This window comes from Triturus cristatus, chromosome 1_1 (genome assembly GCF_964204655.1).
Source record: "Triturus cristatus chromosome 1_1, aTriCri1.1, whole genome shotgun sequence".
NCBI classification, from domain to species: Eukaryota; Metazoa; Chordata; class Amphibia; order Caudata; family Salamandridae; genus Triturus; species Triturus cristatus.
The window spans coordinates 602,882,937-602,908,199 of NC_140579.1; the positions used below are offsets into that span (position 1 = coordinate 602,882,937).

Consider the following 25,263-nt stretch of genomic DNA (forward strand, 5'->3'; position numbering starts at 1 on the left):
CGCCTGTCAGCTGAGATCATGCAATGCTGCCCCCAGTGTGTGAACAGAGCACGTGCGAGCACGAGCGTGAAAGGGTGGGGGAGGGTCACAAAGACGTGAGGATGGAGAAGAGCGGAGGAGGAGGTATTAAAGTGTTTCTAGATCAGCACTGGGAATGAGGAAGAAGGGCGGGGCTATGAGGATAGCAAAGCAGCACATGGACAGGAAGAGGCGCGAGGAGATGGAATGGGCGGGTCTAGAAAGTAGAGCAGCTCGCGGGCAGGAAAAGGGGAAACAGAGGGGATTGAATGAGGCAGGGTTATAGCAGTAGACAGACCATGGAGAAGAGTGGGGCGGGATTAGAGTGATAGAGCAGTACACAATCATGGGGGAGAAGAGAGAAAGGGGCACAACTGTTCGTTCATTTTCCGAGTCTAACTGAAGTGCTGTAATGGCGAGTGTAGGGTCAGTCATGCTTGGTCTGTTATTCCTTTGTTGTTTCCCGGCCGGCGGTTGTCAGGCGTTAAGATTGTGAAGGTGAGTGGATCTGTGCTGCTTGCTATGTGTAGACAACGACGCACTCTGAACTACCCCTTACACACTGACAATCCCTCATCGCGATCGCGATCACTCTAAAAGTGAAAGTGATCGCGATGATGCACGCTAGGGATGCGCGCACAGCAGCGGGGGGAGGGGTATGGTGCTGAAGACTGGCGCAGGAAAGGCAGATGGCTGGGCGAGAAGGGAGGGGGGAATGCGGGGAGCAGCTGTGCGCATGCACGCCATCGTGCACTGTAGCTTGTCACCAGCACAAAAATGTGGGTAGCACTTTCTAAACCCACCTACTAAATGTCTCGCCAGACCTGCGCATGCGCTGGGTCAGGTGAGACCTAAACACCAGTAGAATAAGCCTTAAGGAGTCAGACAATGTCGAGTTTTCTGAGAAAGTATAAAATAAATCACTTTCAGTCAAAAAACTGAAGAGCTCAGATCCTCATAGAAGGAGCCGGAAAAAAGAACTGACCTAACTGCCACCTGTGGTGCATCATCGGAGCAAGGGGTCTCCTGCAGGTCTTAAAGGCACGGTACCCCTACTCTAATGCCTTAAAGGCAAGGTGTCCGTTTTCTTTGATTCTTAGTACTCTGCTGCAGCCTACAGGCAAATGCCTGCAATTACAAGTTTGCTTTATGGCAATAAAGCATTATTGTATGATAATTGTTTAGTGCTTACCTTTTTTCCTTATGGGTTAGGGGTACTACAATGCAAACCTATGTAATTTCAGCATTTTTGCCATGTTGTAAACATTTAAGGCTGCATGTATACGTTTTCACATATGCATATATATATATATATGTATATATATATATATGTATTTTCTATATGCTCCGGGATCCCGCACATGGGCGGGGATTATTCATAGATTATGACTATTGAGGAGTATCCCCTGGATGAGAACCCAGATATACCCAAATCTTCTGTCAGCATTGTTGCCGCAAGGCCTTCCTCGATGCCCCACCGAAATTCAGACATTGCCAACAACGTGCTGGGCATGATCCAAACTGTGACGATACTTGCAGTCTGGGTTTCTATATTCGGCGCACATACCACTGGTTGATAACCTCTGACTGCCCCCCACAACAGAAACTCTCACTAAATATACAATGTCCAAACTCAGGCTGCGGGAGGTGGGTGATTTCTTTAAGGACTCACGACTGCGCAATACAGAGGAGCTCATCACTCATGGTGATGCCTCCTACATGGACAAATTCCTCATACACAGAATCCGCTGCTCCCTGATTGGGGCGCTCCCGAATGCAACAACGGAACAGGCTGACTTTCCCCCACTTACGATTGTCATAACGTCACCAGACGGAACACACTTGGTTTCCAGGCTATATCATTTATCTCTGCCTCTCCGCCCAGCGGGGAGAGTCAAGGCGCGTACGGCCTGGGAGCAGGATTTAGATATACCATTGACTGACAAAATATGGTACTACTGCTGCGCGCAGACATGATATAAATCCAATAATCACCGCCATAAACTTTTACATTTTATGCATTTGCACCCGGCATACATACTAACTCCAGGTTTATTAGCCAAGATGGATCGTAATACCCCATATGTGTGTGCTAGGAGCACCGCTCCCAACGCTGATTTCTCACATCTTGCCTGGAACTGCGGGCCCATTCAGGGGGGGAGGTATTTCGGCACTTGTCCCTGATGGTCGAACACACCCTGCACCATTGATGGCATTGCTGGGGTATGTCCAGCCTTTGAAGTATAAGACGATTCACAGCAATCGTCCTGTTTCTCTACACTGGGGCAGAGCACAAACACTGACAGTGAAGGTCTGGCTTCGAGACCTGGCCCATTGCGACACAATGAGCGATATATATGACACCTTACAGCCGCCATCATCGTGCCCACTAGATATTTGGCAACCACCTAAAAGTTATTTGAAGACATAACCCCTGGAGGGGGATGGATAATCTGGTGGGGATTATGGGGAACACGCCTTGACTTGTGTGCAGGATAGGGGGCGGGTAAACTATGACTGGGCACTGCTCTTTATTAACAATTATTAGGTTAAATGCATACTCAAAATATAAAGAATCTGGAATATTGATTGTGTTGGATAAGTCATTTGATAGAAGAGAATGTCATTAACGCGATGAGAAACATTCTGTACCTTGTTTTGTTGTTGGGTTATGTCATTTGCTCTCAATGATCAGCTCCCACGGAGTTGAAAATATGCATCTTAACAAATGTCGGCATGTATTGTTATACACTGCAAATCTTAATAAAGAAAAGTAAAAAATAATAATTATAATAATTTGAAATCCTATATCTACAGTCCTGAAGATGGTCTCATTGACTTCCAGAGAACAAAACGTCAACGTAGTGTCCAACCTCCTCTAAAAAGTTATTGTCAAATGTGTTATTTGCAACTTAATTCTGTTTGCTGGACAGATTCAAATACTGGATATAGGCTTCTGTTGTGTGTTTCTCTTCGATTACGGTCTATGGGGCAAGAATGCATAAATAGTGTTAAATTGTGGTAGGGGTTAGCATTTCGTGCTAAGAATCAGTAAGGTTTAGCGCTGTCTTATGGAGTTTAATTTTTAAATTTTCTGTTTTAAAGGCTGACTTCAAGTAGGTAAAAACACATTGCTTCCTTTCATAGAAAATGGTCATGTGAATAGCTAACTCTCGGTCTGAGGAGGGACGAGTGCTCTATCAAACTTCACATATCATTGCAAGTGCTAAAGGTAAGGGATAGATTTCTCTGAGTTAACTGGGATTGAGCTTTACCCGGCACTCTACACGGTAATCAGGTTGAACAGCATTAGTGCATTCAAATTTCAAGGTGAAGTCTAAACCTGCTTATTTGCTGCTTTGTGTTCTTGCCGATCTGTTTTGAAGTTGTGCATCAGTTGTCGGGCTTGAAGAAAACAGGTTTAGACAAGAACAACGTGGAAAGGGGAGAAAGACATGAGTGCCAGTACCCTGACACAGACCCTGTGAGGCTGGATGGGAGAGTGATAGAGGCTCACTGGCCCAGCCTCCTTGGCTTCTCTGCTAGTTTCACCAAGGAAACTGGGGATTGGCCAAATGAAAGGGAGTCAGTGGGTGAGAGACAAATCCTGCCCTACCACTAGTCTACAAGATCAAATCAACAAAGTAACTGAGATTCTCCTCCTTGCCCATTTTACAATTTTCTTCTTTCCCTCTACGGAATGAGCTGCGGGACAAGGCTAGCAGATTCTGTGTTCCCATGCATGACTGTGGAAAAAGTAATGGGGGGAGGGCTAAGAAATCCACAGTGGGAGAAGAGACTAAGGCATAAGTGACTTTTGCCCATGCTATGCATCACTATTATGGAAAAAGCTCATGCAAATATTTGAAACAGTGAGTGGAACTTGCCAACGAGTACAGCAAGAGAAACTTTCCAGAAAGAGATACCTTTGATTTAGAGCGTTTGACTAATTTGAGTAAATTATTTACATTTCTCAATCAGATTAATGCAAACCAGTGGACCATATTTTGGTTGGTATGAAGGAGCAAACAAGTCCAAGCGCAAGTTGAAAGTCCTTGGATAACTCAGACTCATGAGAAACTCCAATATCAAATTATTTATCTGAATGTCAGTGTACAGGCTTCTTGTACCACCCACAGCCACATCACCTCTTTAGTTATTTCCCCTGATTACTGAACCACGAAAGAAAATAACAGATGAGGGAGAAGAAGACACTTTAGACAGACACCACCTACCAGGACATTGCGGCTAGGTGTGGTAAATTTCGAGGCCACAAAACAAGAAAATTGCAGCCTAAACAAGTAAAATTTGAGTTTTTCTTAAACAGATACAATATGTGCCTGTCAAAAAACATACAGTGGCCCAGCCAGCAAACTAGCACTGTGCAGCTAGCAAGAGCTGGGGAACAAGATGTCCGATTTCCTATGCCCTAGAGAGTGCAGAATAAAGTTTGAAATTTGAGCTCTTTGGCACCATTCTGACACTTCGTTTTCCAACTTGACACACATGCTGATGGAAGGAGCTGTTATTGTGCCGCCCTGCATCTTTATGCAAGGTGAATCTAGGGTGGAGGGGGCTACTGTAATCGGGGCTTTAAGTGGGATGAAAAAAACTGAGGGGTCTCTCAAAGGGGCGAGGCCCATGTAATTAAGGGTGTGGCTTAAAAGCACATAAGCTAAAAATGTGTGTGCCGCTCGACTTGTATTTTGCAGTTTCTGTCATTGCATCCAGATATATGATACAACAAGTAACATCATACCTACAACAAGTCAGGACTATTGGCTTTGTCAATAGTTATTAATTGCATAAGATAAATAAACAGCAACTATGGCTTGTATATAATATTGGAAAAGCTTCCACTTAAAGCCCTGGTGACACCACGATAATGTTGCTGCTCCTGAGTTTCAAAAAGAGAAGGGAAATACAAAGAGAAAATTACTCTTTAAAGGATTTTCCTTCCCCTACAACGCTCACCTGGCATGATGTCATGCCGTAACTGCTCCACTAGTGAGAAGTGAGCAGTGTGAGCACGCGTACATGGATGTGCCTGCTGTCACTACAGTTCGGAAAAAAAAACGGACCGCCTGTGCCAGGACACAAAACAGAGCCCGACAGAGACCCGTTTGAGGCCCCCTTTAAAAGCCTGCTGGTGCTCAGCACCGGTGAGACCCGACGTACTTAAAGCCCTGACTGTAATGGCCCGGTGCAGCAGCATAAGTTTCATGGTGCTCAGTGGCTTTTTGGAGGAGAACAGATGGAGGGGGGCCAGGGGGGAGGGGGGGACATGGAGTAGAACGGCAAAAGGGGTGTGGCGGGGAAACTAAAGGCCTATTAAAAGAAAGGAAAATAAAGGTTACTGGGGTGGCGGGCGAGATGCTAAGGAGGCTGACTGCCCTGGGCCGTTGGATGGGCGAGGGCAGGATGATGCCTATGAGACAGGGGGGTGGGAACCAGAAGAAAGATTGCCAGGGGAGGCCGGAACACTGGCCTTCTGAGCCCCGGTCTCCAGCAGTCTTTTTCTTTTTAGGTCTCGCCTACGCAGTGCGCATGCGCTGCAAAGGCAAAAAGACCTTTTGAAATAGATTCACTTTTCGCCCTAAAAACGTGCACACGTTGCTTTGCTTTCAATGGCAACGCGTGTACGTCGGCGATTCCCTTGCGGGAGCGAGCTTTGACACCATATGTTTGTAATTAACTTGCAAACATATGGTGCCCCTGTCTCGCTCCCGCAAGGGAAACGCTTTGGCTGCTCTCGGCTGCACTCCCCTCAACCCTCCCACTTTTAGCACGAGGCGCGCACGCTTGTTTCTGTGGGTACAGAATTTACATGAATCTCCAAACACATTCCTTTCTTCTGTGTGTCTTTAACGAGTTGAAGGACCTTCTCTCTGCATAGTAAATAAGACCACGTGATAGTATGTTAATTTTCAAGCAGTGACCAGTCTAGTTGACTCAGAGGGCGGGGTGGGGGGGAAAGTGAGGCAAAGGGGTTTGTACTGTTTTATGGGACTGGCAGATGGCTCAGCGAACAAGCACAGACTGAGGCTCATAATGTGCATGGATGCTGTTTTTCTAGACTTCCCCTACAGATAGTTTTGGATTTTGTGCTACCAGTAGGTCACAAATTGGATTTAGTGTTACCAGTAGGTCACAAATTCGAACAGCCACGTGACCAACTCAGTTTTTAATGTTTTTTACGTTAGCATATTAAGTACTAATGATAGCAATTATTATTATTATTTACAATGCACGTCAATGGCAAAACTGTGGCGTTATGCATTACTTAAAAGTAATCCCTAATTATTAAGTAGCATCTTGGTGCATACAAGCAAAACAAGGCCTCATTACTGCCCGGTGGAAACCTTTCACCTTCCCCATGACACAGGTGTACTGCCAGCCTGCCCTGCCCTGGGGCACCGTCTGACCTGCCGCTTGTTGAACACGAAAAGAAGCGCTGCTGTGGTACTTACTATGTGCTCGGCCCTGCATGGGCATCGATGGCAGTGCCATATGTGCAGTCTCTTTGATGAACCGCCCGCCCCCACCTCCGAGGAAATGGTGCCTCTAGAAGGGCCATGTGCTTTCATGGCAGTGCTGTTGCTCATGGGGTCCAGCTTCAGGGCAGTGCTGTGGCTCATGGGGGTTCAGCTTCAGGGCAGTGCTGTGGTTCATGGGGGTCCAAGTTCTGTGACTGTGCTGTGCCTCATAGGATCCAGGTTCTGTGGCACTTCAGTGGCTCAAGGTGAGCGAGTTTGATCTGCACCGAAAATGACACTTGTCTTGCAATGTCCCTAGTTAACACACTGTTGGCTTCTGCCTGCTGTTTTCATACCTACCTTACAGCGCTCTGAAACACTGCTGAGTGAAGTCAGCACTATATAAACAACACATGAGATGGCCGTTCTGTTCTTCATGGTGCCATGCTGCGATGGCAGTGCTGAGCCTCGCGCCCGTGCTTTGATGGCAGAGTTTTGGTTCCTGTGGCCCGTGTGGTGCTTGCACTATTGTGCATACAGGGCCCGTGCTTTGACGGTAGTGCCATGACATCTGTGGCCCTTCATTCGATGGCAGCGGTCCCCGTGGCCCTTTTTTGCTGCAGGGCCCATGCTTTTATTGGCAGCTCTGCGTTCCACTGACGATTGTGCCTCGTGGTCTCCTGAGTGGACTATAATATTAGGAGTAATCTGGCAAACAAAACAAAAGCATTAATGGCTTCTACAGAAAGGTGGTTACACGCACAAGAAGCATTGGGATAGCCAATAGGCCTCGCCTTTGGGACCTTATTTTGATGTTGTTGCACCAAGGATATTGTGCTGCATAACTTCAGCACAATATCCTTGGTGCAGCAACATCAACTGTTGCATGGCTAAACATTTATAAGGTACAAGGTTTAGCCATGCAACAGGTGATGTTGTTGCACCAAGAATATTGTGCTGCAAAACTGAATACTTATAAGGTCCCAAAAGCGAGACCTATTGGCTATGCCAATGCTTGTTTTGGCTTTGGATGCGGTCTTAGCGCCAGACGGTGGTGTCTGTGCCCAAGGTGGTTCTGAGTGTGGTACTTATATTCCTAGTATTCTCTCAGCATTCATGAACAAATAAATACAGTTAGGCAGGTTTATAAAATTCATGAAATTTAGCTGCAGGAGGAATCTGGTGGGGAGTGAAGAGGATTAAAATAATACTTGCAATACTTATTCTTTTGCTGGTAATCTATATTCTCATACAGCTACACGTGCATTATTAAGAGTTGTGTAGCTGACAAAGGCACTGACCCTGCATATCCATTATTAATTGTTAAAGGTTGCTTTAGTGTTGTCATTTCTTGTGAATGTGAACTATTGAAACACCATGAAGGAGGATGTGCTATTGAAATAAATTAAATGATGGCTGTACATATCATTTAGTTTTGCACGTAGAAGGTACAAAAAGGTGGGATTGTGAAATTGTATACTTTTTAATGATTTTGTCAGTTTGTATTGCATTTAACAAAAATGCCATGCTGCTTAATCACATCAATTGTGTAAATTCATGTTATGCTTAGGCCTCAGTCTACTTGCACTTTTGATGTATTTAGCCTCTTTTCCACTTTGGCACTAGCAACCGAGGATTCGCAAAGGACTAGTTCACCGACCAAGACATGTATACTATCAGTATCTTTTCAACAGAAAGCATCTTCTCATGAGAAAGCATGACACCTCCTGAGACTCGCAATGTATCAGTCCCAGTTTGAGTCATAATTAGCTCGGGCAAAAATGCATAAAAAGTTTTGAATTGTGTGAGGGGTTATCATTCCACGTTCAGTGAGACGACACTATCTCATCGAGAGATTCATTTTTGTATTTTTGCTTCAGTCAACATGTTCATGTAGGCATGAAGCCATTGATTTCTTTCACAAAACCATCCCACATCCTCCTCCTTCCGCATCCCTTACCTCACCTCATCACTACCATCAAATCTATAAAATTTTCAATTTAAAGCATGTATCAAGGGCCTTAGTCCATGTTTGTGCATGGAATGATAGTGCGTGAGTGGCTCACTTAGCATAAGTTTGATAGACCTGTATTTTAGCCTCAGAATTAACATGACTTTTTCTACTTTTTTGAGTGAAAGCCAATCGGGTTTTTATGTGCAAAATTGATAGATTTATTGAGCGCACTGTCCTTAAGGTAGAAAGGGATTTTCTGTTTTCTTCTGAATATCTGAGTTGGATATAGCTGTAAGACGTTTCTGCAGATTGACGTTGGACAGTTCTGTGCTCACATAATTCATAAGTTAGAGGACTACTACTTCCATACTTCCAGAAGCAATGTTTTCAGCTTTGTTTTAAAAACATAGGTTCCGAGCACATTAGCCTCCGTCTGCTACATGGACATCTTCAGGGAAATATTGTATAAAAAAACCCTTGCGACCTGAAGGCCTTTTCGCTTGCAGATACACCGGACATATTACATGGCACAGCAACAATATAGACAATAATCAACAAGTAATTTAAGGCTATTAAACGAATGAGTTAGAGATGAATAATGTTTGGGGTGTATCTCATTTACTCTAATCACGGATTTATTCCTTATTAGCATGATAATTATTACTTCGGTGATTTGCAAAAGATAAGAGTGAGTGTGTGTGTTCCCCGTGCACAGAAGCCCCTTTATTTTTCACCTGCACCCTTCAAACATTGCTCAGAGAGAGTGGTGAGAAACATCGGTCTGTCTTCTGCCTTCCTGGAAAGGTCACAGTTTTGACCTGGGGTGTGACCTCGTATTATTGGAGTTCTTATGACACTACTCATACTTATCAGTTCTCACGCTGAGCTTTTAGTAATTGCCAGAACTTGTCTTCGGCTTGCGCTACTCTTCCAACCTCAGCCTACAAATCAAGACCTGGTAACCATTTCTCATCTTGACCATTTTTCGAGATTACCATTACTTAGTCTGGATTCTCCACGTGGTCTTCATGGTGACATATTTGATAGCACCTGAACTGTGCGTGAGGATTCTAAAATGGCATGTAATGGCACCAGGACAGCTAATAGCACTAAATGAATATATAATGATAACGAAAAGGTACAGGATTACAGCAGAAGTGTAAGGAATGGTGCTAGATGGGCAAAGAGGCGAGCGAGAGTTACACACAGTGCGACGGGGGGCGGGTTAGAGAAGCACACAGATGAGAGACAGCAGTGCAGGGGATAGAAGCTTATGGACGAAAGAGAGCAACACTGAGACCTGGAGTGCTTAGGCAAAAATAATCGAGACTGGAAGAAAAGCAGACAGACGAGAGGCAGAGAAACACCACGCAGTAGAAGACAGAGAGGCACACAAGTGACACAGCCGTAAAACAACAACGTAGTTCCCGAAAAATGAGTAGTGTAAGAACATAGGTAAGGAGGCTACGCTTCAAGGGAGCGACAAACACTAGATGGAGAAGGCAAGTAGTTGAATAAGAAGCAAGCAAATAAGTGGCAATAAAGTCAACCCGTGGTAAGCAATGGACAGACTTTAAGACCACTGTAAGAGCTTGGCAAGCTGACAACAGATAGTTTGCAACTAGACAGTTTGGCTGTCTGTTAGGCTCAGCCCACACACCAGTGCAGCAGGGATGAAAGCAGTGCAAGCTTCCTTCAGAAACTGGGATAGAGCACAGGTTGGGAAAGTTCAAAGTAAATACAAAATAGTACAGCTCTTTATCTTCATCAATATCTAAACAGGGATAGCATGGGCAGGCGCCACCTATAGGAAAACCAGGACATGCCTCAGAAAAGCAGGTATAGGAGGGGTGAGTCTACCTGGTGTGTTAGCGTCTTTTCTCCCACCCATACCAGCCTTTCAGAGCTTTTCTTAGTACCCCGTCCATATAGTGGTGTCTGCGCTCTCCTGAAATTCAATGCAGCAGCAGGTACCAGTGCTTTGACTCATACCAGAGGTTGACTGAAAACAATGGTGGGACTGCCATTCCCAAAGAACACGCACAACCAACTTTAAATTAAATCAAACAGGCACAACCCCCAAACTGATGTCAATTGGCTATATAGCCATCCTCTTTAATTCATGAAGCAGTTTGACTGAGGGAGATCAAGCGACAGGAGTACACCCGTATACCCAGTTGAGACCTGGATGATAAACGTATGTAACAAGGACAGAGTCTCAACATGTGATATTTATAAAGGCTATTAGATAACCAAGCACATATAGTTGCAAAAAGAAAAGACAAGGGAGACTTCATAGTTAGAGGATGTGCCAAAGGCATTATGTATTAAGAGAAAAAGTGTCAGGAAACAGTAGTATCAGCACTGTTTACACTGAATGTATGTGCAACCTGAAACTCTTAGTGCACATACCTGCTCGTGACACACAGGGTGGACGGCACAAGTGACAGCGATAAACGGCGCAAGGTGAATGAACAGTAGTGAAAATATATTTACACGTTTCTTTAGGGTCACAAATAATTATTTACAAGAGTTTACAGAGGATTCTACAACTTGTGAACCAGAGGCTAGTGCCAAAAGTTGCGCTGAGAGGTCAACGGCGTTTCCACCCTTGATAAATCAGGGTCATCTTCAGGACCTGGTTACCATTGTATTGGCGCTGTACAAAGGGAAGTTACGAGGAAAGAGTGAGATAAAGAGTGATGGGGAAATAAAAAGGAATTTATCAAGGTTGTATAGGAAATGTACCTGATGTGGATGGGGGAGGGATCAGGATGGATAGATCTCTTTTGTGAGTTCCGAGCACCACCGTAGTTAAGGTGCTAGCAGCCGGAGTTCATATTGGATTTATGCTGGGAGAAGGGGGAGAGAAAGGGAGAAGGTTTTATCAGAAACAGGAGAGGGAAGGTGTTTATTGGAAAAGGGACACACTCCAAGGAGGGACCTGGGGTGGGGGAGGAGAGGAAAATCCACCCACAGTAGTCAGCAGTACATGTCCCATGAATTGGGAGGAGGGGGGGGATCACGGACGGGTGTCCTGTGCGTGATGGGATGAGGTTGACTGAGGACACTTCATTAGAAGAACAAGTTACTTACCTTCGGTAACGATGTGTCTGTAAGAAACATTAGTTAGTTAGATTCCTCACCTTAGAATATCCCCAGGCGTCAGACTGGATCCGGAAGATTTTTCGTCAGCAATACCCCTTGCGCGTCGCTAGGCGTCGTCTGCGGCTCCGCGTCCGTCGTCGGTGTCGTGCGCCGGGATGACGTCGTCGGAGTACTTAGACGCCGCCCTCGCGCGCTGACGTCAGTTCTTGTACATCGCCTTCCGCGCCAGGAACGCAGAGCCATGCAAAGACCGACACTGGTGCCAAAAATAAAATCTAGGGGCCTGAAAAGGATAACCTTAACCCTAGATGTCAGTTCGCAGAACGGGGAGGATGGGTGGGTCGGTGAGGAATCTAACTAACTAATGTTTCTTACAGATACATCGTTACCGAAGGTAAGTAACTTGTTCATCTGAAAGAAACACGTTAGTTAGATTCCTCATCTTAGAATAGATACCCAAGCAATACCATCCCCGGTGGTGGGTCTGCGAACCAAGATCACACCAGAAAGTCCTGGAGGACAGAACGGCCAAAGAAGCCATCCCTCCGGACTTGGCTGTCAAGGCAGTAATGCCTGGCAAACGTGTGTAGCGAAGCCCACGTTGCCGCCTGACAGATGTCCTGCAAAGGGACACCCCGTCCCAAAGCAGTAGTAGCCGCCGTGGCCCGAGTAGAATGGGCGCGCAGCCCAACAGGAGGGTCCTTTTTTGCCAAGGAGTAACAAATTTTGATGCACAAAACGACCCACCGAGAGATGGTCCGTTTGTGCACAGCTTTCCCCTTCTTAGCACCCACGTATCCAACGAAAAGTTGGTCGTCCACCCGGAACTGCTTTGTGCGGTCCAGATAAAAGGAGAGCGCACGTTTTGGGTCCAGACGGTGGAGCCTCTCTTCCTCTTTGGAAGGATGCGGAGGCGGAAAGAAGGTGGGCAAGGTGACAGACTGCCCAAGATGAAATGGAGTCACCACTTTCGGAAGAAAGGAGGGACGAGGCCGAAGGACAACCTTGTCCGGATGAACAGAGAGAAAAGGAGGTTTTGAAGATAAAGCCTGGAGCTCACTCACCCGTCTAGCCGAGGTGATGGCTACCAGAAAAGCAGTCTTAAGCGTCAGCAGACGAAGAGGACAATTATGAAGAGGCTCAAAGGGAGCACACATTAGAAATGTGAGAACAAGATTCAAGTCCCACTGAGGCATTACAAAAGGGACAGGAGGGAACGTGTGAGTAATGCCCTTTAGAAAGCGTGTAACTACAGGGGACTTGAAAAGAGAAGGCTGATCAGGAAGCCGCAAGAAAGCAGAGATGGCAGCAAGATAACCTTTCAGGGTTCCCAGGGCAGAGCCCTGCCGGGCCAAAGAAAGAAGAAAGAGGAGAACCTCAGAAAGAGGGGCGGAAAGGGGATCCACAGCCTTTGCTGTGCACCATGCCACAAATTTGTTCCACCGGCAGGCGTATACCGTCTTTGTGGAGGGACGCCTGGCTGCCAGAATGATATCACAGACTTCAGGAGGCAAGTCAAATGGCATCAACTGCCGCCGCTCAATCTCCACGCATGGAGGTGGAGGCTGGACAGGTTCGGGTGGAGGACCGTCCCCTGCTGCTGCGACAGAAGATCCTCCCGAAGGGGCAGACGTATCGGAGGATCGGTCAACATACTGAGTAGCTCGGGATACCAGTACCTTCGTGTACAATCCGGAGCCACCAAGATGACTTGGGCCCGGTCGTGCCTGATCTTCTTCAGCACTCTGGGCAGAAGTGGTATAGGCGGAAAGGCGTACAACAGACCGCAACTCCACTCGTGACGAAAAGCGTCGCCGAGCGAGCGCCGCCTTGGAAATTCCAACGCGCAGAACTGCTGACATTGCGCGTTCTCTTCGGTGGCGAATAGATCTAACCAAGGCTCTCCCCACTGCTGAAAGAGACCTTGTGCCACTTCGGAGTTCAGACGCCATTCGTGATCCATCATGCACCGGCGGCTGAGTTCGTCTGCTCTGGCGTTCAGAGAGCCCGCCAGATGTTGAACCACCAGGGTGACGCCCTGGTGTTCCAGCCATGTCCAGAGGCGCAGATCCTCCTGACAAAGGGTCCACGACCCCACCCCGCCCTGTTTGTTGCAATACCACATGGCGGTGGTGTTGTCCGTGAACACCTGCACGACACTTCCCCTGACAGAGGGAAGGAAGGCTTTCAGTGCAAGTCGGATCGCTCTCAACTCCAACAGGTTGATGTGGAGACGAGACTCCGCCGGAGACCAGAGGCCTCTGATCTCCGCCTCTCCCATATGGCCACCCCATCCCAGGAGGGACGCATCCGTCACTACGACATGATCCGGTTGGGGAAGGGAGAGGCTTCTGCCCATGACCCAATCGCGGTCTGTGAGCCACCACTGCAACTGCTGTGCAGTGCCCTCCGAGATCAAGACATGGTCGGACAGGTTGCCGTGATGCTGGGCCCACTGAAACTTCAGGTCCCACTGCAGAGCCCGCATGCGCCGCCTGGCGTGATGCACTAGTAGGATGCAGGAGGCCATCAGCCCCAGAAGCCGCAACACTAGCCTGACCGAAACCCAGGATAGAGGCTGAAAGATGGGAATCAGGGCCTGTATATCCCGGACCCGCTGTTCCGGTGGAGAGACCCGGAACTGCGCCGAATCGAGAACCGCTCCGATGAAAAGGAGCTTCTGAGAGGGACTCAGGTGTGACTTCGGCACGTTGATGGAAAACCCCAGCAAATGCAGGAGATCCGCCGTAGTCTGAAGGTGGGAGACGACTGCCTGGGGCGAGCCCGCCTTCAACAACCAGTCGTCGAGATAGGGGAAGACTGGAACCCCTGATCTGCGCAGATGAGCTGCGACCACCGCCATCACTTTCGTGAACACCCGAGGGGCACTGGTGAGGCCGAAGGGGAGCACGGTAAACTGAAAGTGCTCTTGGCCCACCGTGAACCGCAGGTAACGCCGGTGGGCCGGCAGGACGGGGATGTGGAAATATGCGTCCTGCAAGTCCAACGCTACCATCCAGTCTCCGGGGTCTAGGGCAGCTAGAACCTGAGCCAAAGTCAACATTTTGAACCTTTCCTTCCGGAGGAAGACATTGACGTTCCGGAGGTCCAAGATAGGGCGTAGGCCTCCTTTGCCCTTCTTGGGAACCAGAAAGTAGTGGGAATAACAACCACGACCAACTTCTGGACTCGGAACGCGCTCGACGGCCCCCTTGGCCAAGAGGGCCGAAACTTCCTCGTGGAGAAGATTCAAATGATCCCCCGAGATACGGTGGTGCTGCGGTGGCATGGCTGGAGGGGTCGTCTCGAAGGGGAGGGAGTAGCCCCTTCGGACGATTTGCAGCACCCACCTGTCCGATGTGACGGACCGCCAGTGGAGCAGGTGATGGCGAACTCTGCCGCCCACTGGCGTGGAATGGGCCTGAAAGCTCGGACTAGGAAGGCTTTGAGGCGGATGCTGCCGGGGTGGATGTGGGCTGACCTCGTCGTCCTCCAGAACCGCCTCGGCGGAAACCACGTCCGCGACCGCGCACAGGTTGGTTCTGCGGCTGGTGGCTAGGCGCACGTGAGGAGGCACCCCTTCCTTGGCCACAAAAGGGGCGAAAGGCGGAAGATTGCGACCGCGGGCCCGAGAGGCCCAAGGACTTGGCCGTAGCCCGGGAGTCCTTAAAGCGGTTCAGCGCACTGTCCGCCTTCTCGCCAAACAGGCGAGTGCCATCAAACGGCATGTCCATGAGAGTGCTCTGGACATCGCTCGAAAATGACGTGGACCGCAGCCAGGCGTGACGTCTAAGCGCAACTGTGGTAGAAATGGCCCTACCCAGCGAGTCCGTGGTGTCAAGCCCACAACGTATAGCATGTCGCGCGGCATCCCTCCCATCGGCCAGAGCCTGGGTGAGTCGTGTCCGGACCTCCTCCGGACACAGGGGCAGCGCGTCCTCCACCGCATCCCACAGAGAGTGGGAATAACGGTCCAAGAGACAAGCGGTGTTCAAAGACCGCAGGCCCAAACTAAGGGAAGAGAACAGCTTCTTGCCAAACTGTTCTAGTCTCTTGGAATCCCGGTCCGGCGGGGCGGTCGGGAAAGAGGATTGGGAGGTGGAGGCCTGGATAACCAGGCTCTCAGGGGTAGGGTGTTGGGACAGAAAACTGGGGTCGCCCGGAGCAGGGTGGTGGCGCCTGGCGACGTTCCTGTCCACAGGGGGAACTGTGGAGGGCTTGGACCAGGTGCCCTGCAGAACGTCAATGAGGGCCTCATTGAATTGCAGCAGAGGCTCAGTGGAGCTTGCTGCAGACTGAAGCACCTCAGTAAGGACGTTAGTCCTCACAGCCACGGCAGGCAGCTCGAGCCCAAGGGCTGCGGCCGCCTTGCGCAGCACCACAGAGAAAGCAGCGCCCTCCTCCGAAGCCACAGTCGGAGGAGAGACAAATCCAGTGTCTGGAGAGGTATCCAGGCCACTGGCCTCCCCCAGTTCATCTGCCCAGTCCTGGGACAGTTGAGCCTGAGCGGCCATAGGATCCTCGGATCCCTCCCAGTTGTCCCCATCATCCGACTCCTGGTATAGAGGAGAAAGTAACGGAGCCGGGCGGTAGACATAATGTGTCTCTAGCGGCGCCGATCTCGGCGTCCATCGACGCCGGACCGGCACCGGGCCCGGAGTGGGACTGAACTGGGGCACGACGTCGAGCGGAGTCGACGTCGGCGTCGGGGGTGGTACCGGTGTCGACACCGGCGGAGGAGGCGTGACGAGGTTGACCGGCGTCGACGGGGACTCGAGAACGGGTCCCTCGGGCGCTTGCGGCGTCGAGGCCGGAGCCGTCAACGGCGCCGGAGCCGGAGCCACCGGCAGGCAAGGCAGCCCAGTCGGGTCCGCGGGGCCCGAAGGCGCACCAGCGGGCGCCGACGGCGGAGCCAGGTTCCTCATGGCCGAGAGGAAGGCGCTGACTTCCGCCGGCGTCGCGTTAGTCCCAGGGACCGGAGGGTATGGGGACGGGCGCGGCGCCTGCGGCTCCGCCGGAGCCACAGGGGTGGAACCACCCTGACCCTCGGCCGAGTCGCGCGACCGGCGAGGGGAGTCCGAAGAGCGATGTCGCCTCTTGGACTTCTTGGAATGCTTCGACTTACCCGAAGACTTGGATCCCGACGACCGATGGTGACGTCGGCTGCGGCTCCGCGACCGATCCTTGGACCTCCTCCTGGACCGGGATCGAGAGGCGCGCGGAGCCGAGTGGCGAATCTCGAGGAGCTTACGTGACCGCTCCCGTCTAGCCTTCGAGGTCAGGGCCTTGCAGTCCGAACACGACTCCGCGTCGTGATCGAGGCCCAAGCAGTAAAGGCACCGGCGGTGATGGTCCGTAACCGACATCAATCGGTTACAGTCCGTACAGGCTTTAAACCCAGGCATCCTACCGGCACCGGTGTCGAGACACGATCAAAAAGGATCAAAAAAGTTAGTCAAAAATTGACTAAAGGGGTAGCTCTCCCGGATCTGCGCTTACTGGCGCGGAAAAAAGAAGAACTGATGTCAGCGCGCGAGGGCGGCGTCTAAGTACTCCGACGACGTCATCCCGGCGCACGACGCCGACGACGGACGCGGAGCCGCAGACGACGCCTAGCGACGCGCAAGGGGTATTGCTGACGAAAAATCTTCCGGATCCAGTCTGACGCCTGGGGATATTCTAAGGTGAGGAATCTAACTAACGTGTTTCTTTCAGATGCCAGGGCTGACTCAGAACCATGTTTTCTCCTCCCGGACGGAGGTTCACCCAAGTCCCTGCTCTCCCGCTACCCCGACCTCTTCAATTACTCTATTCCAGCTGGTCTCTTAGAGGTGAGGCCTTTCTATTTCTCTTGCAGTGTGTAGTCTCTTCATTGACCGCTGCTGCATAGCAGAAGGAATAAGCAGGCAGACAAACAGAGGTATGCCAATGCCATGCTGATGGGAGGATGCCTGCCCGAGGATCTTTGTGCAGGGCCTGAAATGTGGCAGGGTCCAATAACTGCAATGGGAGCAGAGGGGCTGCTGAGAGCACCTGCATTGTTTTGCATGGAGCACTCGGCCCTGTTCCATAAAAAAACATGCATTGGCATAGCCAATAGGTCTCGCCTTTGGGACCTTATAAGTGTTTAGTTATTCAGCACAATATCCTTGGTGCAACAACATCAAGTGTTGCATGGCTAAACACTTATAAGGTCCCAAATGCGAGACCTATTGGCTATGCCAATGCTTGTTTATTTTGTTTTCCAAAGCCACTTTCCCGAGGCCGCTAAAGGCCAGGATCTGTTTGCCAATACTTCCCTGCTGATGACAGCTTAATAAGGTCTATTATTGTGTGTTTTTGTTCAGGAGGTTTGTCAGCTTTTGTGTGCGGTCTGACCCCGGAACCGTCCCCTTTCTGTGCTGACTGGACTGGGCTTATACCACATCAAGGTACTTCTTCCTGAAGTGTATACAAACAGCCCTCAAAAATAATCTTTTTTAATTTGAAGGAACCATCTGCCTACAGGTACATGGAAAATCGATGTGCAGTACTTTCGCCCCTAGTCTACCATGCCACTAAGTACATCAATTAGATTAGAGACTATACGGGTCGTAAAGGGGCTATGCTCCAGGGTAAGGAAAAACACAAGAAGAGAAAGTCAAGCCATCAAATAAGATGTAAGCAAATGAGAGTGACAATAAAGCCAACCAATCGTAACCAATGGGCGAGATTTAAGCCCACTGTAAGTTCACAACAGGTCTTTTGTAGACCGACAGCTTGCATTGTCTGGTAAGTGAGACCTAAAAATGTTCTCTATTAGTTTTGTTATCTTAGGATGAGCTACGACAATTTATAGCCACAATTTGCAAATCAATTTAAAGAGCATCAGAATTCCAAACAGAAAATGTACTACAGAGGTCTCTTGTTTGCTTAACATATTTCTATTCAGCCCTTTTAATGGGATGTAATGGCTAGCTTTTCAAAGTTACCACTACTCAGCTTGTGACACCGAGTTCAGAGGTGAACCTTCAGAGATGGATTCTCTAGGTTGTGATCGGTGACTAATGAAGTAAGGTAAGACAAGTCAGCACAAAGGTGCTCTGGCGCGCTTAGAATGCTACAGGAAGGAGTACGTGTTTTAAACAGCACTTCTAATAAACCGAGTGCCTAGGTATGAGGGGACAATTCTGTTTAAGTCTTTCCTCTTGGACTTCACCTTTTACAAAATGTTCAAAAAAGAATGACCCCGAGGGGACAAATTAGAGGGATTGCAAAATAAGTAAGACTATTTCACGGATCAGGCTAAAATTCCATACAAACACCTGATCGGTGTTGGACCCGTCAGCCCTAGGGTGGTCTCCCCATTTATTTTTGATCGTGCCTCATTTTTCCACCCTCATTTTGATGTTGGACTTAGGTCTCCGGGCGCCTTTTCATTGCCAACCAGTGTTAAGGTGCAGGTGCTCCCTTCTCCCAAGATGGCTGCCACAGGCCCCTGCTACTGCAGAGTGGTCTTTATTAGTAGCACCCTAGCTGCCAGGAGCTGGCTGGAACCCCACAACAATTTTGCGACACCAGCCCGCCTTTTTTGTCCCATAGGTAGAATGGGGAAGCTCCTGGAATGTGCTGGAACCTTCTAGAAGGGAGGTGTGGTTTTACTTTTGCCGCCTTGGCTAGGGGTCACCTGACCTAGGGATACATAAGTGAGAAGGGGAACTTTTTCTAGTCAGTTGGCCAGTGGGGTAAAGCAGAGCTGGAGAATCCACGCAGGAGTGTAGGCGGTAGGGCCTAGCCAGGGACTTATGCCTCTGAGAGTGACAGGATTTAGGTGCTGCCTCTTAAGTGAGTGAGGGATCCTGTGAAACCCACTGATCTTGCCCAGCAGTAGGAGGACCCAGGGAACCTCTGCCCAGCCTGACTAGGAAGGACCTAGTCGCCAACTCACCCCCTACCCCCCTGTAACAGAACCCCTTAAGGGCACCAGATACATCTGCGCCATCAAGACTTTCAAGCAACTGATTGCCGGAACTGAATGCTGAGACTGCGTGTCCAGACTGAACCTTGAAACTACCTACCTAACCAATTGTGGTATCGCTGAGGATCAACCAGGTCTTAGCGCTGTGACCCCTGCGCTCCCTGACCAGGCCTGGGATCCCCGGCAGCGTGCTACGTTGAGCACGGAGCCCCCCCAGCTTAATTTGAGCCCCCCCTGTGGCGCGGAGGCTGAAGCGCGCTCACCGCTGCGGCCCGAAGGCCGGAAGAGTGCCCCTCATCGTCGCGAGGCCCGAGGAGAAGCCCGGGGCCCGGTCGCAGCTGTGGTGAAGGTGCGTGAGGCCGTGGCCGGTCCCCGTCGCAACAGGATCGCCTGCGGACTGCGGAGCCAGTGTGGACGCCCCCCGACGTCGAGCAAGGTAAGCCCAGAGGCTTGGGACTGCCCCGGTGCGCCCCCTACAGGCTGGGAGCCACACCGCACCCTGAGCCCGGATTCCCTCTCCGTGGGAGTCCCCTGGTCACCACGACAGAGACCCCTCCGAGGGATTCGCCCCTTGTTCCCCACTGACTATTCAGGAACTTTGTGTCTCCTGAACTGCACCGGGGTACGAGAGGCTCGCTCCGTGCGACTCGTGGTGCTCCGTGAACTGCTCCGTTCTGAAGTACTCATTGCTACTGATTACGAGTAGCGCTCTGTTCTAAATGCTCCGTTCTGAAGTATTCATTGTTACTGATTACGAGTTGCGTTATGTTCTAATGCTCAGTGCTGACGTATTCACTGCTTACTGATTACGAGTAGCGTTATGTTCTAATGCTCAGTGCTGAAGTATTCGCCGCTTACTGATTACGAGAAGCGCTATGTTCTAATGCTCTGCTCTGAAGTATGCACTGCGTGCTGGTTACGAGTGGCGCTATGTTTTAATGCTCTGCTCTGAAGGTGTTCGTCAGATTTGTCCCAAGGTAGCGGTAGGCCCGCGAGGTCTGCCCTGGGTCCCTGCACGCCCCTAGGAGTGGCGCTACAATCCCCAAACCCTACCACGGGGAGTAAAATATACAAGGTACTGGTGAATATCATACTGGTGAATATCGTACTGGTGAATATCATACTGGTGAATATCATACTGGTGAATATCATACTGGTGAATATCATACTGGTGAATATGGTGATGGCGGATCAAACGCTGACATAAGTGAATTGCCATTGTCATCTCCTTAACTGAATTTATATCTCCTGAAGTGCATATATATCTTATGAATTGCCTTGTTATCCCATGAACTGCATTTATCTCGAACTGCTTGGATAAAACTTGAGTTATTTGCATAAATCTCTACAGTGTGGCGTCCCTTATTGTGTGCGTTCCTGGCTTCAGTGGATGTGTGTGTTGTATGGTCGCTTTACACACAAGCCTTTGGGTGCCCAGCCGCTCGTGTCACGTTACCCCCTTAGGGCCTGGAGACCCCAGGTCTTACATTGTTGGCGAGCGGTGGGATATTAGGACCTGTGACCATACAGCACCCTTCCGTGAAGCGGAGGGCGCCACAATTAAACGCCTGTTGTTTCAAAGCTCTGCAACTATTTGCTGTATTTATTGATTCCACTGTCCAGGCTGAGAGTGTAGAAGAATTCTGGTTAGCTGGTAACTGTCACCCATATCCTAGGAATTTCTTCCTTAGTATCTAGGTCCCCACCTGTCAAGATGGAATTCCGGTTAGCTGACCTCGAGGGGTACTCGGTGAAGCAACTGAGAGAGTTCGGGCAGGGGATGGAGGTGCCTGGGGTGCGGAGGGCCAAAGGACCGGAACTCCGTACCGCCATAAGGGCATGGGTAGAGGCCCACCCAGAAGGGAGAGAGGATGAGGGACAGGAGGCGCCAGATGCACCTCAGGAGGAGAGCGCCCAAGAAGTACTAGACATACTTAATGTGGATATGTCTGAAAATGTGCCCCCAGGGAGACGTTCTGGGGCCAGTAGTAGGATAGGGTCTAGGAGGAGCGCGTCTCCAGAGGAGTATGAGGACAGGAGGGAGGAGAGGCAGTTAAAGTGGGAGCTGGCCAAGTTGGAACAAGAGAGAGAAAACAAGAGATGGGCAATGGAGGAAAAGAAGCTGGCGCACGAGCTTCAGCTGAAAGATTTGGAGCTGCGCGCCCTCCAATTGAATGCGTCCAATAAGGACAATGGTGGCAGCATACCTAAAGAGTCTCACGAGTCAAAATTCTACCTACCTAAGGAAGTCATTGCCAATTACATAGTGGGGGACGACATTGCTAAATGGTTGGAGGCATACGAGGTAGCCTTGACTGCCCATGGGGTACCCGAGAGTAATTGGGGAGGTGGTTTATATCGGTATATACCTCCCAATGTCAGGGACACCCTGCTATATTTGGCCAAGGCGGATCAGGTCAGGTATGCCCCCATGAAAGAGGCTTTACTGAAAAAGTTTGGTCTTAACCCCGAGAGGTACAGGCAGAAGTTCCGTGGCAGCCATAAGCTGTCCACACAGACATGGGTGGATTTTTTTGAATATGCGAGAAAGGCACTAGATGGTTGGGTGCGTGGCAGCGAGGTGCAGGACTACCAAGGGGTGTACAATCTTTTTTTACGGGAGCACCTCTTGGACAAGTGCTTTCCGGAGCTGCGCCAACATCTGGTGGACGGCAAGTTGATGGATCCCCGTGAGCTTGCGGAGGAGGCAGATATTTGGGTGAGCACCCGGGTGTCTCACAAGGGCCCCGGGGGAGATGGCTCGAAAGGCGGACAGGGTTTCCCCCAGAAGAAAGAGGGGGGAGATAAAAAGGTGGAATTCTCTAAAGGCCCCCAAAATAAGTTTGGGAAGGGAGTAGGAACCCCACCCCCGTCCAATTCCACAAGACCCACTTACCCTGACAGGAGTCAGCAGCCAAGGATTGTGCGGTGCTACGAATGTGGGGAGATTGGACACTACAAGGGAGATCCCAAGTGTCGCAAGCGACCCTCAGCCCCAACGGGCGGGAAAAATCCGGGGTGAGTAGTATAGCGCTTGGGGTGGAGCTGCCCTTAGATAGGGAAGGGGAGTGGACAGGCCTGACCCTGGTTTCACTCGGGGATAGAGAGGTGGTCCCCGTAGTGTCCCTGCCCCCGAACACTGCTAAATATCAGCAGAGGGTGAGAATTAACGGGGAGGAGGTGGAGGCTCTGAGGGACACAGGTGCCAACATGACCACTGTAGTGAGGCGGCTGGTGTCCCCAGACCAAGTAGTCCTCGAGGAGTTCCATCCGGCCGTATTGGCTGACGGCAGTGTGAGTCACTATCCAGTAGCTCGTGTTCCATTTGAGTGGGGAGGAGTCAAAGGCCTACTAAGAGTTGCGGTGAGCCCTGCCTTGCCTGTGGGGTGCTTGCTAGGGAACGACCTGGAGCACACCAAGTGGAAAGATGTCGAGTTTCGAGCTCACACAGAGATGCTGGGATTACCAGGGTGGACTTGCGTAGTCATGCGGTCCATGGCTGCCCAGCATGGAACTCACCCTGGGTTGGAGCCTGGAATCATGGCCCAACCCAACGCCAGAAGAGGAAAGAAGAAGGTGGTAGAGGACACGCCCCGTAAGATGGATGGGGAGGCCGCAGAGGTGCCCCCGGAGTCCGCGGAGGTGGATGTCGTTCCCGTGGACGACTTGCCGACCCTTGCTGACTGGCATGTGGAAGGAGGGCCTACCCGGGAGGAATTTTGTAAGGCACAAAGGGCGTGCCCCACGCTTGAAGGCATGCGGCGACAGGCCGAAGCCCAAGTGGCCAGTCAGGAGATGGGAGGATATCATGTGTATTGGGAGGATGGTCTCCTATACAGTGAGCCCAGGGTGCCGGTACATGGATCTTCGAGGGCCATAGCGGTCCCCCAATGTTACCGGGCCTTCCTGCTGGAGTTAGCGCACGAGATTCCCTTAGCCGGACACCTGGGCCAGGACAAAACCTTTGCACGGTTGGTTCCTCATTTTTATTGGCCCAGGATGAGGATTGCCTCAGACACCTTTTGCAAGACCTGTAAGTCTTGTCAGGCAAGTGGCAAGACTGGGACTAAATTGAAGGTCCCTGTGGAACCGCTCCCCGTGGTCGGGACCCCTTTTGAGAGGGTCGGTATTGATATTGTTGGGCCATTGGACCCTCCGACCGCAGCGGGACACCGGTTCATTCTGGTTTTGGTGGACCACGCCACAAGGTACCCAGAGGCTATTCCTCTGAGGACCATCACTGCACCGGTGGTGGAGCGGGCACTATTGGGGATTTTTACCCGAGTGGGATTACCCAAGGTCGTGGTGTCGGACAGGGGCACGAATTTCATGTCGGCCTACATCCAGGCCATGTGGAAGGAGTGTGGGGTGACCTACCGGTTCTCCACTCCTTACCACCCCCAGACTAACGGACTTGTAGAGCGCTTCAATAAGACATTGAAGGGTATGATCCGAAGCCTGCCAGAGGGCTTGAGGCGTAAATGGGACGTCCTCCTCCCCTGCTTGTTATTCTCCTACCGGGAGGTACCGCAGAAGGGAGTCGGATTCAGCCCGTTTGAGTTGCTCTATGGCCATCCCGTTAGGGGGCCCCTCAGCTTGGTTAAGGAGGGGTGGGAGAAGACTTCGCAGAAGCTTCCCCGTGACATTGTCAGCTACATGCTGGCGTTCCGCAGCCAGATGGCCAAGCTGTGGAAGGCGGCCTCAGAGAACCTGGAGGCTAGCCAGACCGTGATGAAGGAGTGGTATGACCGCAACGCTCGGACGGTCGAGTTGGACTTTGGACAGAAGGTGTGGGTCATGGAACCTGGGGAGCTTTGTGCCCTCCAGGACCGGTGGACTGGTCCGTACGACATTGTGGAGCGACGAGGCCAGACCACATACGTAGTGGATTTGAAGACCCCCCCGACAGCCCCTCAGGGTGTTCCACGTCAACCGCCTGAAGCCGCACCATGAGCGATCCGAGCTGGCTCTCCTGATGGTGACGGATGGGAGCGAAGAGGAAGAGAGTGAAGCTCTTCCTGACCTTCTAGCGGTACAAGAGAATGATGGTTCGGTGGAAGGTGTAGTCCTCTCCCCATCCTTGACCCCAGCTCAACAGAGGGACTGTCGCCATGTCCTGGGACGGTTCGCCTCGTTCTCCCTCACGCCTGGAATCACTCATCTGTGTACTCATGATGTGGACACAGGAGACAGCCCCCCGGTGAAGAACAAGTCTTACCGGCTTTCTAACCGAGTGAAAGATAGCATCCAGCGTGAGGTAGCCAAAATGTTGGAGCTGGGGGTGATAGAACCTTCCAGCAGCCCGTGGGCTAGTCCAGTGGTGTTGGTGCCGAAAGCGGCCCCACCGGGTACGACGCTGGAGCTTCGGTTCTGTGTGGACTACCGGGGGTTGAACTCTGTCACGAAGACAGATGCTCACCCCATCCCACGGGCAGACGAGCTGGTGGACCGGCTGGGAGCAGCTCGGTACCTCAGCACCATTGATCTGACATCCGGATATTGGCAGATTGCCATGGCCGAAGGAGCAAGGGAGAAGACAGCGTTCTCCACCCCCGAGGGCCACTACCAGTTCCGAGTGATGCCCTTTGGGCTCAAAAATGCTCCGGCCACATTCCAGCGGTTAGTGAATCAGGTACTATCTGGTCTGGAGTCCTTCTCAGCGGCCTACCTGGATGACATAGCTGTCTTCAGTAGCACCTGGGAGGACCATCTCCAGGAGGTATTGCAGGCGCTGCAACGCGCTGGCCTAA

At 50.7% G+C, this 25,263-nt stretch overlaps 1 protein-coding gene across 4 annotated transcripts in view; it reads right to left on the reverse strand.

Annotated features, from left to right (window-relative positions):
- The window catches only part of LOC146870694 (plasma membrane calcium-transporting ATPase 4-like), a 1,872,989-nt gene that overhangs the window by 1,190,432 nt on the left and 657,294 nt on the right, over positions 1 to 25,263 (reverse strand). The gene's annotated exons all lie outside the window — the stretch shown is intronic.